The 15,908-nt window shown below is 34.9% G+C and overlaps 1 pseudogene; it reads left to right on the top strand.

Annotated features, from left to right (window-relative positions):
- The first annotated feature begins 14,235 nt into the window (after positions 1-14,235).
- On the top strand, positions 14,236-15,177 carry LOC110212683 (olfactory receptor 2AG2-like; annotated as a pseudogene).
- The last annotated feature ends 731 nt before the right edge of the window (positions 15,178-15,908 follow it).

Here is a 15,908-nt window from a genome sequence, read left to right as displayed (position 1 = left end):
ACATTGTGTGATGACTAACTTTGATAGACTTAGCTCTTCTCAGCAATGCAAGGGTCTAAGACATCTCCAAAAGACTCATGATGGAAAATGTTGTCCATACCAGAGAAAGAACTATGGAGTCTCAATGCAGATTGAAACATACTGTTTGCTCTTTTTTTCCTTCTGTTTTGTTTTATTGCTTCATTCTTGTGGTTCCTCCCATCAGTTCTAATTCTTCTTTACAACATGACTAATGTGAAAATATGTTTAATAGGAAATGTATGTAGAGCTTTTATCAGATTGCATGCTGTCTTGGGGAGGGAGGAGGGAAGAGAGGAGGAGAAAATTTAAAACTCAAAAGCTTATGGAAGTGAATATTGAAAACTAAAAATAAATTAATTAATAAAAATCATACAGAATCAACTAAAACTTACTTGAAATAATTAACAACTTTAGTAAAGCTGCAGAATATAAGACAAACCCACATAAACCATCAGCATTTCTTCATAAGAGAAAATCAAGCAACAAGAGATAGAAAGAGAAATTCCATTTAAAATAATTGTAAGTGTACAAAAGTGTACAAAACACTTTTCACACAAATAAAATCGGATCTAAACAATTAGAAAAATATCAATTAAATGAATTCTACCTAAAATAATTTACTTATTCAGTGCCATATCTATCAAACTACCAAAAATTATTTGATAGAGCTAGAAAAAATAACAACAAAATTCATCTGGAAGAATGAAAATACGAGCATATAAAGGGAATTAATGGGAAAAGAGTCAGAGTTGAGATATGCTGTTTGTTGCCACAGAATGGTGGAGTAAGGACACTAATAAGATGTGTTGGTAAAGACTACAGCATTAGCAATAAAATTGCTATATGGATCTTAGATTATAAGCCTGCTGATTGGGTTGTGATTCTCTGCCAGAATATAAAGAGGTAGGTTAGGTTCTGAATAAATGCATTATGGATTAGGATTTAGCATTTTCTACTGTTAATTTATTAGGTTGTTACCTTCTACTTAGTGTTCCTGATGTCTTGGCCTACGGAGACAGCTGATTTTTATTTTGGGGAGTTTTGAGAGTTCTCCATGACTAGGATGTGTGGTCCTCTATCTTTTTAGTTTCCTTACCAATAAGGAAAATTTCATTTATTCCTTTTATATTAACTGTTACCTTTTTTAAATTATTACTTAAATAATTATATTTTCTTCTTTCTTAAAAAATCAAATCAGGAATGACTTCTCTGTTATTAAATACTCAAAAGAATATGGGAGTTCTTTGATTTGTTTATGCCTTCAAATGCTGCAGAATTTGACTTTGCTTTGAAAAAGTAGCAAAATATAAAATAAACCCACAGAAATCATTATTCTTTCTGAATATTACTAGAAAAAACATAAAAGAAAATGCTAGAAGAGGAAAATCCATTCAAAATAATACAACCAGAAGCAAAACAAACAAAAAGAAAAACCAAAAAGGGGTCAGCTAAATGGTGCAGTGGATGGAACATTGGCCTAGAGTCAAGAGGACCTATGTGTAAATCTGGTCTTATTAGCTGCATGACACAGGGCAAGTCACAACTTCAATTGCCTCAATAATAATAATAATAATAACACATGCAAAAAAGGTAGCACAAATGGATGAAATATAGAAGAGAAGAAGGGTATAAGCATTTGCATGGCACCTAATACACGCTAGCCACTGTGCTAAGTACTTTGCAAATATCTCATTTAATCATCACAACAACCCTGGGATACAGCTACCACTTTACATTTACATTTTGCATTTACATTTTACATCCCCATTTTACATTTTTGAAAACTGAGGCAGAGAGAAGTGACTTTTCAGAGCCACACATCAAACTCTAAGCCTTTATCAAAATTCAGGTCTTTTTGACTCTAGGGCTTGTGCTCTAGTCACTTTGCCATCTAGCTTCTATAACAGCTAGATATACTACATCAGACAACTGACCTGCCATTGACATTTAGGACTTATGTAAGTATAATTACAAAATACTCTTTATATATAGGCATGAAGGGATCTTTTTTTGACATTATAAAAATAAATCTCTCTGAAACTAAAAAGAAGCATCATATGCAGGGAAGATACACTTAAAGCTTTCATGATAAATACAGGAGTAAGGCAAGGATGCCAACTCTCCCCACTACTATTTAGTATTGCTCTGAAAATAATAGCAACAGCAATAAGTCCAGAGAAAGAAATTAACGGAATAAACAGAAGTAAAGGGGAGGTACAACTATCCCCATTTTCTGATGATATGATGGATTTTATTATTGTATAAAATAAGAGGTGAAAATGTATGGCATGGAGTAATGGTCAATTCAGTGAAGCAGATAAAGAATGCTAGTTTGAGGTGAATAAAGTGATCATCTATTAATTCCATAAAATTTTGGTTTAGTGATACAAATTTGGAGAATGTTCTCAGCTTACGTTCCAAGAAAAAGGCTTAAGACTTTCTCAAAGATTCTCCATCAGTTAGCAAGAGGAAGAGATGGTGGCATCTGGCCAAAAAAATAAAATATGCCCTTGGGGATGCATTAAAGTCCTAGATGCTGGACAAGCCAATCTATAGTGATGTTAACTCAACTGAGGGAATATTTTCCTCTGAGCCAAGATGAGTCACAGATCCAAGCTGGATAGGAGACATCTGAAGGAACAGAGCAGACAACTCCCCAGGTGTAAGGCATTGGCTCACTCCTTCCCAGAGGACCATGAGATTGGGTATTGAAGATTCTCCATGAGGCTTCTCTATCAGTTCATCTATTCCTCTCTCCACTCTGTCTTTCCTCCAACCCTGCTATTTTCAGAGCTTTTAGACTCAAGAATCTAAGTTTTATTCTCACTGCCTGAGTGGAAGGACTGGCTCAAATGGAACAAAACTAGAGAAACCAATTTAGTTCCCTCATGACAGAAAAGGAATAAAGCAAAAAAGAGGGGGAGGGGCACCACTGATACCTAGAATTATTCCTGGAGGTAAGAAGGGGCTCAGAGTCCACAGCTTCCTAAACATGTCCACTTTAGTAATCAGATGAATTACACCTAAATGATGAGTGTGTCCCTGATTGTCAGATCCTAAAACTCCTATCTCCCACTCATCATTGGTGGAAAAAAATTGTTTTCCTTTTAGGTTTCTGTTTGACATCCTCAAGGTTTGAACTAACAACAAGGCAGCTAGTTTGGGGACTGACCCTGTTTCTCCATCAGAGGTAAGTGAAGGACTCTGTATCAGGTGTAAAAGAGCTATGGATAATTCTCTCTCTCTCTCTTTCTGTGTGTGTGTGTGTGTGTGTGTGTGTGTGTGTGTGTGTGTGTGTGTGTTATAGTAAGGAAATGAGAGGATGGGGTAGAGACAGAAGGGAGAGACAAGAACCTAAAATTGAATATTTGTCTCAAATTAAGGAAAGGATTGCTTTTTTAAAAAAGCAATTCATAATAAGAAGCCACTTACACAGGACACCTATAAGTTTCTTGAGAGCAGGAAGGATTTTATTTTGTCTGTTTTCTAGCCGTTAGCACTATGCCTGGAATGTAGCATGCATTTAAGAAATGGTTATTGATTGATTAATGTAAAATTATTCAATATAATTCATATCTCTATTAATGATAGGAAAACTTAGGTAAAGGAGAGGACACAAATAATTCAGTGGTCAAATTGGTCAGAGGTAGCAGCAGAAGTCAGTCCTCCAAACATTTCCATGGTTCTTGGACGCTTCCTTTTTTGTATTTAGTGAGCCACATGCCATTATACCTCACTCTAACTTACCTCAGTAGGTGGCTTCGCATAATTGATGAAAATATTTTATGGCTTCCTATCAGTTGCTTGGGAAGAGTGCATGATCCTCGCAGATGTCTGAAAATCTGCTCTTAGCTTGCTGGTCTCCTACTAGGCCTTAGGTTTTCTCTAATGAAAAATTAGTTCCAAGAATGAGCCTTCTGAAATCTAATGCTATCTTTGCTGTGCTGTAAACTCCTTGGCCATTGAAATGATCATAGACAGATTTTTAACTTGAGTACAACCTGGTATCTGTGTCCATTATTTAAATCTGTTGTATGATAATGAAATGGCCAAATGTGAACCAAAAAGATGGGGTTACATAAAGGCCTTTTGCTTTTTCCTTTCAAAAACAGTGTATTGCTAAAGTCTGTGTGGTGTACCAAGAGCATACACATCTCTATCTTTCACTTTTATCTGGACTTGAGGTGTTAAGACCCCTCGTTTTGTGTCTTATTTCTGATCACATGAATGAAACTTCCTGGTGCTTCCCCATTCAGGCCATATATAGAAAGTGAGAGTTGGAGAAATGCTTTTCTAATCAGCAAAAGGCTACCTCATCAATTACCCTGGCCTCCAGATGCCCATTGATAGATGCCTGGGGTTAGGAACAGGGAAACATAGCTGAAGGAACCTTTACTGTTGTTGTTCAGTACTGTCTGACTCCCTGTGACCCCCTTATGGGATTTGCTTGGCAAAGATACTGGAATGGTTTGGCATTTTCTTCTCCAGTGGATTAAAGCAAAGAGAAGTTAGGTGACTTGCCCAGGGTCACACAACTAGTGAGGGTATGAGACCAGATTTGAACTCATCTTCCTAACTTCAGGCCCTGTGCTCTATCATCGAGCCACCTAGAAATCATCTACTCCAACCCTCTCATTTTGCAGATGAAGAAAGTGAGATCCAGGGAATTTAAATGGCAAGTGTCAGATATGGGATTTGAACCCAAATCCTTTTACTCCAGAGATAATGATCTTTCCACTCTATCATGATGACTATATCATGTCCTGGGACAGGTTTCAGAACAGTCACAGATAGAGGCCATAACAACTATTGACTTTATGGACCTTATATTATATCTGCTCCAGTTGGGATGATGACCCTTCTAGACATGGTAGTACTGATGCCCTATGCTCTTTTTTTTTTAAACATTGAAGCTTCTATTTAAGGGAAATGACATACAATATACCATTTCACATTTTCTCCCTTTACCCTAGAATCCAGTGTGTTACTTATTAAGGATTTATGCTATATATGGTCTTGAAAACTAATTTCATTTTCAAAGGCTGTTATTATAAGATTTCATCCCATAATTGGATTACTAATTCTTGTTACCTAATAACTTGGGGATGCTTAAACACATCTCCAAACTTAAGTAATGTGGATCCATTTAGCAATAGAATAAGTAAATAAACTACACAAACCAAGGCTACAGTGGAGAAAAGTATTAGATTTGGAGTCCAAGGACTTGCTTTTGAATCCTGGTTCTGCCCCATCAAAAGCAGAGATTTAGAGATAGAACAAACCTTAGAGATCAATGTATTAAGCACCCTCATTTTACAGATGAGTAAATGGGGCACAAAGAAATTTGAGTCACTTACCCATAGTTACATAGCAAGTTACATACATAGCAAGTGTCAGGATCATGACTTGGACGGGAGTCTTCTGTCTCCTCTGATTCCAAATTCAGTTCCATTTTAACTGCATCAAGATGCCTCTTCACCTCATATGTAACTTTGAGCTAATTGTTTAACCTTTCTGGGACTCAGCTTTCTCATCTGTAATATGAGTGTATTGGGTTAAATGACTTTGATTTAGCCCCTCTAAATCTCTAATCATAATAGCAAGAAAAGGTAACAGTTTAAAATGAAATAGCAATAACATAGAACATAGCAGTAACACCCAGGCACTTATACCCTTGATATCCTTTCATTTCACTCTCACTTTTCTCATTCTAGGTTTCCATTCTTAACATTCATGCAAATGCAAATTACCAATTATTCACTACAATTTCCTATAAGAACATAATCTTCCCTGAGGTAGTAAATTCATATCATCCAATTAAATATTGATTTACTCTTACCATGTGCAAGGTACTGTAACAGTTCTTGTCCTCAAGAAGTTTACAATCTAATAGATTGAGATAAGACACACACAAATAGGTAAGACATAAGTTAAAATGTAATAGGCACAAAGAAGACCAGACAATGTGATGTAAAAAAAAATTACGTGGAAGTCAAAATTACTTTCAGTTGCAAATGGGTGGGAGACCATGGACGGTTGTGTGGAACATTGGAGATCTAACCTGAATATCAAGCAAAAAGTTGACCAGCTAATTAGCTAGTATTCACTAACTGCCTCCTATGTGCCACGCACTGTGTAAAGATCTGGGGATACAAGGAAAGATTAAAGAAAAGGAAGTGTAGGGGCAGCTAGGTGGCACAGTGGATACAGCACTGGCCCCGAAGTCAAGAGGACCTGAGTTCAAATCTGGCCTCAGACCAAACACTTGACACTTACTAGCTGTGTGACCCTGGGTAAATCACTCAACCCCAATTACCTAAAAGTAAAAAATAAAAAAAAAGAAAAGAAAAGAAAAGGAAGTGCCTATTCTCAAGGAATTCACAGACTAATGAGAAAGATAACATGGAAATAATTATGTACAAATAACATATATACCAGATAAATTGGAGGTTATCAACAGAGGGGAGGTACTAAGCTAAAATAAATATTTGAATTGAAAGAGATATGGAGATGATGTATTCTAGCAATTGTGGGTGGCATATTTAAATTCATGGATGTGGAAGACAACAGGATGACATTAGTTTGGCTGGACTGGAATCCAGTTTGGCTATAAAGGAGAGAATATGAAGAGGTGTTACAAAGGGAAGTAGAAGTCAAATTGCAGGTGGATTTAATCAAATGATTAGGAATTCATATTTTATTCTATAGGCAGCAGAGAACCACCAACATTTTTTGATTGGGGGACTGATATGGTTATCCCTGTATATTGGAGAGATTGTTTTGGCAGGGATAGGAATGATGACTTGGAAAGGGAGAGAGAGTGAGGCAAGGAGAACAGCAAGAAGATTGGTAGTACAGTCCAGGAGAGAGGTGATTAAGGAAAGAAGCTAGATGATGACTTCTTCACCTTCTTGCATCATTCTCAGGGACTCCAAAACTGTGAAACTTTTCTGTTAGTTTCATGAGCTCTCCCCATTTTTTTTTTATTTCTAGTTAAGGAAGAAGCCATTCTTTCTCTCCCCCTGTGTTTCCCATCCTCTAGACTACATTGATCTAGGAACACTCTTTCACCAGCACCAGAAATAAATGTTGTCCTTTAGGGCACTATACTATTCTCTAGGTGTGGGAAGTCAATGGTGACAATTTCTCTCCTGATATCCCCACCCCAAACTGCCTCCAAGATATTAAAGGCTGAGGAACTATGCAAATAAATACATCATGGTGCCAAGGATTGTCAGAATCAACTGTCTCTCACTGGCCTAATTACCTTGGGCAAGTCATTTCGTATCTCTAGTTTTCTCATATCTTCTAGTCATCTCATATCTTCAGTTTTCTCTTCTGTAAAATAAAAAGGTTGAGTGCAGTCTAACCAAGACAGAATGTAAGAGTTATATTACTTCTTAGTCCAGGACATCATACATCTCTAAAGGGAATTGAAATATGGGTAGCCAAGTCTACAATAAATCTAATTATCCAATAATAATTGTATAGTATTTAGCACATTGCCTGGCTATGAATAAGTGTTACATAAATGTTAGCTATTATTATTGTTATCATTAAATATAAGTTCTTGTTAGTTCTTTTAATTATTATTATTATTTTGTTTGTTTCTCATTTTTCCTCTAGCTCACCTTAACATTTCATTTTCCTAAAATCCTTTCTGGGTATAATATTCAGTGACTTTGATGCTCTTAGACCTACTTTCTGAAGCATTTCCTTTCATTTTTAAGAGCTTTGCATCCTACAATGCTTGGACAAAGGTTGTGATTAATCTATTACCTCCTCCTTGATCTCTGTTGGTTCCCTAAGTGTCCCTCTTTAATACTTTGACAAAACAAAAACTCTTCTGCCTCTATTCTGCTGCAGCCCTTATCAAACAGAGAGAGGATAAGGAAAAATTATAGAGCAGTGATAGAAGACACACATGGAACTTAGGTTTTAAAAGGTATGCATTCAAGTGGCAATTTTCAAACCCGTCACCTCTCTCTCATCAGATAATCATTATCTTCTTCATTCGTTGGTGGGTGCAGGGTCTCAGATTGTGCTAATTTATTTTTATTTATACATTTAATTTTGACACATCAATTATTTTCTAAATCACTAACGCACACACCACTCAAACCATCCATAGCACCATCCTATTAAAAAATTTAAACAAAGCCATCCAATAGCAGTGATAATACATATACCTTTTGTTTTTATAGTTCACTATTTCTTAACAAAAAAGAAAAGAAATAAGTTTTAACCTTAGTCTTCTGAAACCAATATTCATCATTATATTTTACTTGAAATCTGTTACTTTTTGGCATGTCTTCATTTACATTCTTTTAGACAATGTATACTGTTCTCTTTGGTTTTGCTTTCTTTGTTCAGTACTGATTCCTTTAAATCTTCCTATGTCTCTGATTCTTCATGTTCATTTTTATGACATAATAAAATTCAAGTATATCAATATGACACAATTAGTTTAGCCATTATTCATTCGTTAAGCATATACATTGCCTCCATATTTTTCTCTCTACTAATAGGTTTTCTATTAATATTTTGGGACATAACACATTTCTGACATTTCTTGGATATAAAATGTCACTTTGATGTCACTTCTTTGATGTAAAAACTCACTAATGATGCCATCAAATCAAGGAATAGGAGCACCTTAGTAACTTTTTTCTCGTAATTTTAAAATGTTTTCCAGAAGTGTCAGAACAATTCAAAACTCTACCAGCGTTAGTAAGTGGTAATATATTGCCACATCTATTTTAATATTGACCATTTCTCTCTTTTACTATCTTTACTGATTTGCTATGTAAGAGACAAAACCTATTTTATAAACTTTCCTTTATTATTACTGCTTTGATAATTTTGTCACATGGTTGTTGATAATTTTCATTCTTTCTTTTGAAAATTATTTGTTCATATATTTTGACTACTATACTATTGGGGTAAGTTTTTTGCCATATAGATATGTGTTAATTATCTATATATTTTGAATTTTAAAATTTTATCAGAGATGCTGCAAATATTTTTACCCCAAATCTGTAATTTCTCTTCTTCTTCTAGCTATAGTGAGCCTGTTAGTGTTAAAGCTTTATAATTTTCATGACTTAAATGTTTTATTTTGTATTTTTTCATTTCATTTATCCCTCATTTGACTGTGAATTCTTCCCCTAACAAAACTGTGATTTGTATATCACAATTGCTTAAAAGAAGCTTTAGAAAATGCCTTCTGTATTTGCATTCTTCTCTCATTTTTAACAATGTGACACATAGATCATTTATTTATTTGGAATGTGTTGCAGTATTGAGTGCATGGTGTTAAGTAAATTCTATTTTTCTGTCAAATTGCTTTCACTTTTTCTAATGGGTCTTGTCAATTAAAGCGTATCTTATCCTGCAGTTTGTATTCTAGGACTTAACATTGAGCAAAAGAACCGTGTTCATTTATGTATAGGCCTTGCTTATCCTAGTCTACTCATCTATTTTTTTTATATATTTTCAGCAGTACTAATTAATTATTTAACCATTACTAATTAATTACTAATAATTCTTTGCAAGCTGAGATCTAGTATTGATATTCTCTTTTTATTTCTATATTTTCTCCATTTCCCTTGAAATATTCAATCTTCTGTTATAATGAAAGCACAATGTTGATATAAATTTTTTGTATTTTAATTTTAATTAGCACTATAAAGTATCTCCTTGGTAGCTTGACTACTACTACCAAATCTGTTAAAAAAATGGTATCATCATTTTTATTATATTGGTATGACATAACCACAAGTATTAATTGGGACTCCAAATATTTAGGCTTTCATTTATTTTTATAAATAGTGTTTGTAAATGTGGTTAAATAAGTCATAATTCCATTTATTTGCTTAACTCTAAGATTGATTAATTTTACAGTTATTTAATTGGAATTTCATCATTTTTTTCTTATTTTACTAATATTAAGAAATTCTACTAATTTTGTGAATTTATACTACAACATATTTTGCTAAAGCTATTATCTTGAACTTTTTTAGTTTAAAATTTTCTCTGTAATTTACTGTCCCTAAAATAATTACAAAGTTCTTCCTTATAGGATTAAATGTGCTAATTGCTTTATTAGGGATAAGATTTAGATTGGCTTCAGTACTGTGATTTCTCCTATATAGGAAACTCCCTGCTGAGGAAACCCCTTCTACAACATCAGGTTAGCACCTTCTCTGCTATTAGTCTGCTCCACTTCTAATGCTTTCTCTCAGAAATTACTTTGAATATTGCCTGCATATACATATTTATTTGTTTGTTGTCACTTTCATTACAATGTGAGCTCCTTGACAGTAGGGGCTGCTTTAACTTTCTTTGAATCTTTTCTGCTTATAACAATGCTTTGCACATCTTAATTAGTTGGCTAGAGAACTGAAACATTAAGTGTTTTGCCAAAAGTCATATGGTCAACATGTATCAAAGAAATGAATCCAAGTCATCCTGAATCCAAAGTGGGCCTTCTATCCACTATGCAATACTGCCTTCCATATTGCTTTACTAATGTTGAACAAATTCTTCATCCTCATATAAATTCGAACTGATCATAATAAATATTTTAGACATTTTGCTGTATTTTCTTTGCACCAATATTTATTAATTATACCAAGCCACAGTGGATAGAGTGTTGGGCCTGGAATCAGGAAGACCTAAGTTCAAATCTAGCCTTACTTACTAGCTGCATGACCCTAGCAAGTCATATAACACTGTTTGCCTCAATTTCCTCACCTATGTAAATTGAGCTGGAGAAGGAAATACAAACTACTCCAGTATCTTTGCTAAGACAATCCCAAATGGAATCATGAAGAGTTGGTGGTAACTGAAACAACTGAACAACAACAGTGTTCTCTTTATTTGCTTTGTTACTCCCTGGTTTGGATGTTAGAACCATTTTTACTTCATAAATAGACTTGGTAAAGTGTCTTCTCTATGTGTTTTCAAGAACCATTTATAAACAGTAGAGCTTAGCTATCTTTTAAATATTTGATAAGATTGTAAATCCATTTGTCCCAGGGATCTTCATTCTTTAGTAGTTAAATTATGACTTGCTTTGATGATGAGGATTACTGATGATCTCTTCTTCCTAAATGGTTAATTTGGGATTTTACATTTTTGATTAATTCATCCACTTTCTTTTTAATTCTCATGTTTCCAGCAAACTCGTGAATTTATCAACTTAAGTATTCCTTCCAATAATATAGACAATAAGCCATCCATGCTTGACTATCATGTAGAAATATTGACCATTTCCTTCTATAGAATTACCACAGGGAGAAGATTACTCAACAAACTGTTTTTTTTTCCTTGACATGATATGGATATGAAGGAAGCATAGAGGCCTCAGTCTTGCTGTGATCAATCTATTTTCCTTTTCATTCAGAATTGTGATTGATGGTGCCTTTTATTCCAATTCTCCTTCATAATTCTCTAGTTGTTAAGTGTAATAGTATATATTAGGCATATACTCGTACCCATTGCATGCCATTCTATTATCATACGGACAATTTCAAATAATTTGAAAACTATTTTAGCCACATAACAATATGGATTGAATATAAATATTAAAATGATAGGTCTTTTAATTGGGTATAGTGATCTCTGATAACTTTCTATGCTTCTCTATTTGTTACACGTTCAACATGTTCATTTTTATGTTGTCCATTTGGTTTTCCTCTATTTTTGTTAAATTTGCTAACATTTTATGAAATTTGTAAATTTTTGCAAAAATATTTCAATTCTTCATTATATGCATAATATTCTGACATTTTTAATTTTATTTATTTTGATTTTTGTTTTCTAAATTAGTTATTTTTGCTTGTTTGGATTGATACTTTGTGAATTTTCTAGTTATTTAAACTTTTATGCACAACAAGTTAATAGTCTTTTTTTTCTTGCTATGTTGTTAAAGAAATGTTTTAGCTCTAGTCCAAAAATACTGGTGTTCTGTTTCACTGCTATCAGTTTCAAAATGACTTTTTAATATTTATAATATATTTAAGGGTTAATTCTTTGAGTCATTCATTGTTTTGAATGTCATTACCAAATTTACATTATATATGTAACTAAATATAATCATGCCAATTATTATAGTGTGAACAACTATTATGCATTAGACTACAGTCACAAATGTGCAGACAGGCCAGTTAATGAAAAAGGATCCATAGAACCTGCACTCATCCTACAGTGATTAGTCTCACTTAGCCCTTGATCTGTCCAAGAATCAGCAAACCAAAGCTTGAAGCCGAATCTAGCCCTTCAGTGAGCTAAGATTGTTTTTATTTTAATGTTTAAATGCAATAAAACTTCATTTTAAAATGTAAAAAAGTTCTTAGCTCGACTGAACAGAAATAAGCCTGTGGGCTAGATTTGGCAGACAACATATACATGTGTAATTACATCTAGAATATATGCAAAATTAATTCAAAGTAGTATGAGGAGAGATAAAATTATCAGCTGAGAGGATCAGAAAAGTTTCACATAGAAAACAGTATTTGAAAACAAACAAATAAATGATTGTTAAAAAAAATAGTGCTCATAGCAACCTGAGCTGCAAAAGGAAGCAGTGAGGAGGCATTACAGGGAAGGGAGACAGTCAGTGGAAAGACACAGAGACAGGAAAAAGAAAATTCTGTTAAGTAACTGTGAGGCTAGTATTTCTGGACCATAGAATCTATGAAGAAGAGTGCTGTGTTAAAAAAAAAATAACTGGAAAAATAGGAAGAGGTCCAGTTGCAAAGGATGCCAGAGCCAAATTTAGAGTCACTAGCAAACCACTGGAACTTACTGGGATGGGTGAGGAGTGACATAATCAAATCTGTATTTGTTAACTGAGTGGAGGATGGGACTAAAATACGGGAGTACTTTAGGTAGGAGACCATATAGAAAGCTAGTATAATAGTCCACTGATATGTGAAAAGGTCCTGAAATTGGGTAGTGGCTATACGAGTAGAGAGGAGACAGATATGAGAGATGTTATGGGAATAACAACAAAATTTGTTAACTAATTGTATATATATGGGATGAGTGAGATTAAAGAGCAAAACACAGCCAACCTTGGCTTCCAAAAGGATTATGAAACTCTAGATAATAAGAGGAAGTTCACAAGAGGTAGGTTTGGGAAAAACAATACAGGTATTTGTTTTGGAAATGTTAACTTTGAGATGTCTATGAGATACTCAATTTGAAATATTCAACAGGAAAGCATTGATGTGGAACTGGAGCACAAGGGAGTCTGAGGCTTGATTTGGAAGCCAAAGATGGCACTTACATCTATAAGGGATGATAAGACAACCTTTGAAAAGAGAAAAAGTCCAGGGAAGAACTGTGGGTACACTCACAGTTAGGGGGTGTGAAATGAATGATGATTTGTCATAGCAGACTAAAAAGTCCTAGTCATACTAGGACTAGTAGGAGAATCAAAAGAAACCAATGTCATAAAAATCACAAGAGGAGAAATTATCTGGGAGGAGAGTATAGTTAACAGTGTAAGATATTATAGAAAGGTTAAAGAAGAGGACTGAGAAACAGGTCCCTAGATTTTGATAACTTTGGAGACAGCTATTTCAGTTGAGTGACAAGGGCAGAAATCTTATTGCAGAGAGTTTAGAGTCAGAGGAGAGAAAGTTGAGGCACTGAGTGTTGATAATTTATTCAATGATTTTGGCTAAGAAATAGAGGAGAGACAGGTCTATAACTAGGAAAGATACTAGGATTTAGTAAGGTTTTTCTTTTCAAGAATAAGAAAATGAGGTCATGTATTCTTAAATAAGAAAGAAATATAATGGACACAGAAAATATAAGAAAAGATGTAGATCCCTGCTTTACTGTCTACAGGAAGTCAGGGTTCTGGAAAGTATATCAAAAACTTTTAACAGAGCTATGCTCAGAAAAGCTTCTATTTTTATATTCCACATCTGTCAAACTTTCTTAAAGTGGTCCATTATCAGAAGATCAACACATTTGTAAGCACATCAGCTTTGTTATCTGACTGGAAGCAGAATAATAAGAAGGCTATCTCAGCATTAACTCTGAGACAGGTGTTTAGGTAATATATGGAATTTGTCAACTCACTAACTTTAAAGTACAAAACTCAATGTATTCTAGCATCACAGATTTAGAATACTCCTGAATCATTTGGGATACACATTCATTGAGCCTCTGGTTACAGAAAATTGAGGAATCTGTGGAATGGAACTCGGGAACACAACCTTGATAAGCAGTTTTTTCCTCATTGGAATTCTCCAGGAGAGCAGATTCCCTGAACTCATCTGTGTCATGATCATACTTCTTTATCTAGTGGCCATGGCCAGTAATGGTCTCTTGCTGTTGTTGATTGCTATGGACAACCGGCTCCATGTGCCCATGTACTTCATGCTCAGCCAGCTCTCACTTTTGGACCTGCTCTTCACATCAGTTGTTGCCCCCAAAACTTTGGTAGATTACCTGGGTGGACAAAACACCATCTCCTTTACAGGCTGTGGGCTTCAGATGTTACTGGCACTAACACTTGGGGGTGCAGAAGATATTCTGTTAGCTTTCATGGCATATGACTGCTATGTGGCCATTCAACATTCCTTGAACTATATGGTAATTATGAGACCAAAGGTTTGCTGGTCCATGGTAGCTACATCTTGGTTTTTGGCATCTCTGAGTGCCCTCGTACACACCATCTGCACCATGCACTTCCCTTTCTGTAGAAACCAAGAGATTCACCACCTGCTCTGTGAGATCCCTCCACTGCTGAAGCTGGCATGTGCTGATGCTTCACAGTACAAGTTCATTTTATACACAACAGGTGTGACCTTCCTCCTGATGCCCCTCTCTGCCATCTTTGCCTCCTATGCCTTAGTCTTAACTGCTGTGTTCCACATGTCCTCAGCACAGGGGAGACAGAAAGCTCTCCTTACCTGCCATCCCATCTGACAGTGGTTGGGGTGTACTATGGAGCTGCCATGGTTATGCATGTCCTACCAGTGCCTGCCACAGCCCTCAGCAAGACAATATTGTCTCTTTGTTCTACACCATTGTCACTCCAGCCTGAATCCCCTAATCTACAGCTTGAGGAACAAAGATGTTTGGGGGGCCCTGAACAAGGTTATAGGGAAAAGCCCCTCAGTAGAGAGATTTTAGTACCTGAGAAACCTAAAGAAGACTTTGTTCTAAAGTTCTTAATAGAATCTCATTATTACTGTTTCTAATTCAATAATGTATGTTGTTGACACTTTGTCATAGTATTAAATTTGTATATTAATTTAGATGTTACTTTCATTCATTTTTGGTGTGAGGTAGCTTAATTCCCAGTCTACTAACCTGCCATCAAGACCATGGAGTTCTGTATCCAGTTGACTGACAGCCCTTGAGTATATGGTTTCTCCATTATTGTAATCAAGGTCAATTGCATCTTACCTGTCACTTTATGTGGTAACAATGTCTTAAACCACATTTTCTGTGTTGTTTCTTCCATCTTCAAACTGGCCTGAAAGAACTTTTTCATGGATTCATGGAAGATTTCACACTAGCTATTATCTCTATGTCCTCCTTCTGAGCTACTATGCTTTTCTATGGCTTCTTTATCTTACTATCCCAAAACTGTTGGACAGTGCACTGTCTTCACTGATGTCTCTCCTACTTCACTTTGTCAGTCATCTACTATAAGATTGTAATCTTCATATGTGTTCAGTCTCTTGTCATTTCTTCATTCAACTCCGACAAATTTATCTCAGCCATATAATAACTAGAGTTACCAGCAGTAAATTTATATATTATCAAGTGAGTGACATTAACCTTTAAAAATGAAAGTTAATATATTTACTGCAAAAATTATTTTCAATAATTGAGAAAGTACTTTACCAAATTCCTTT

Source organism: Phascolarctos cinereus, unplaced genomic scaffold (genome assembly GCF_003287225.1).
Source record: "Phascolarctos cinereus isolate Bilbo 61053 unplaced genomic scaffold, phaCin_HiC Scaffold_2;HRSCAF=192, whole genome shotgun sequence".
Lineage (NCBI taxonomy): Eukaryota > Metazoa > Chordata > Mammalia > Diprotodontia > Phascolarctidae > Phascolarctos > Phascolarctos cinereus.
The sequence above is the reverse complement of the archived record's forward strand: the minus strand, read 5'-3'. Positions and strand labels throughout refer to the sequence as shown.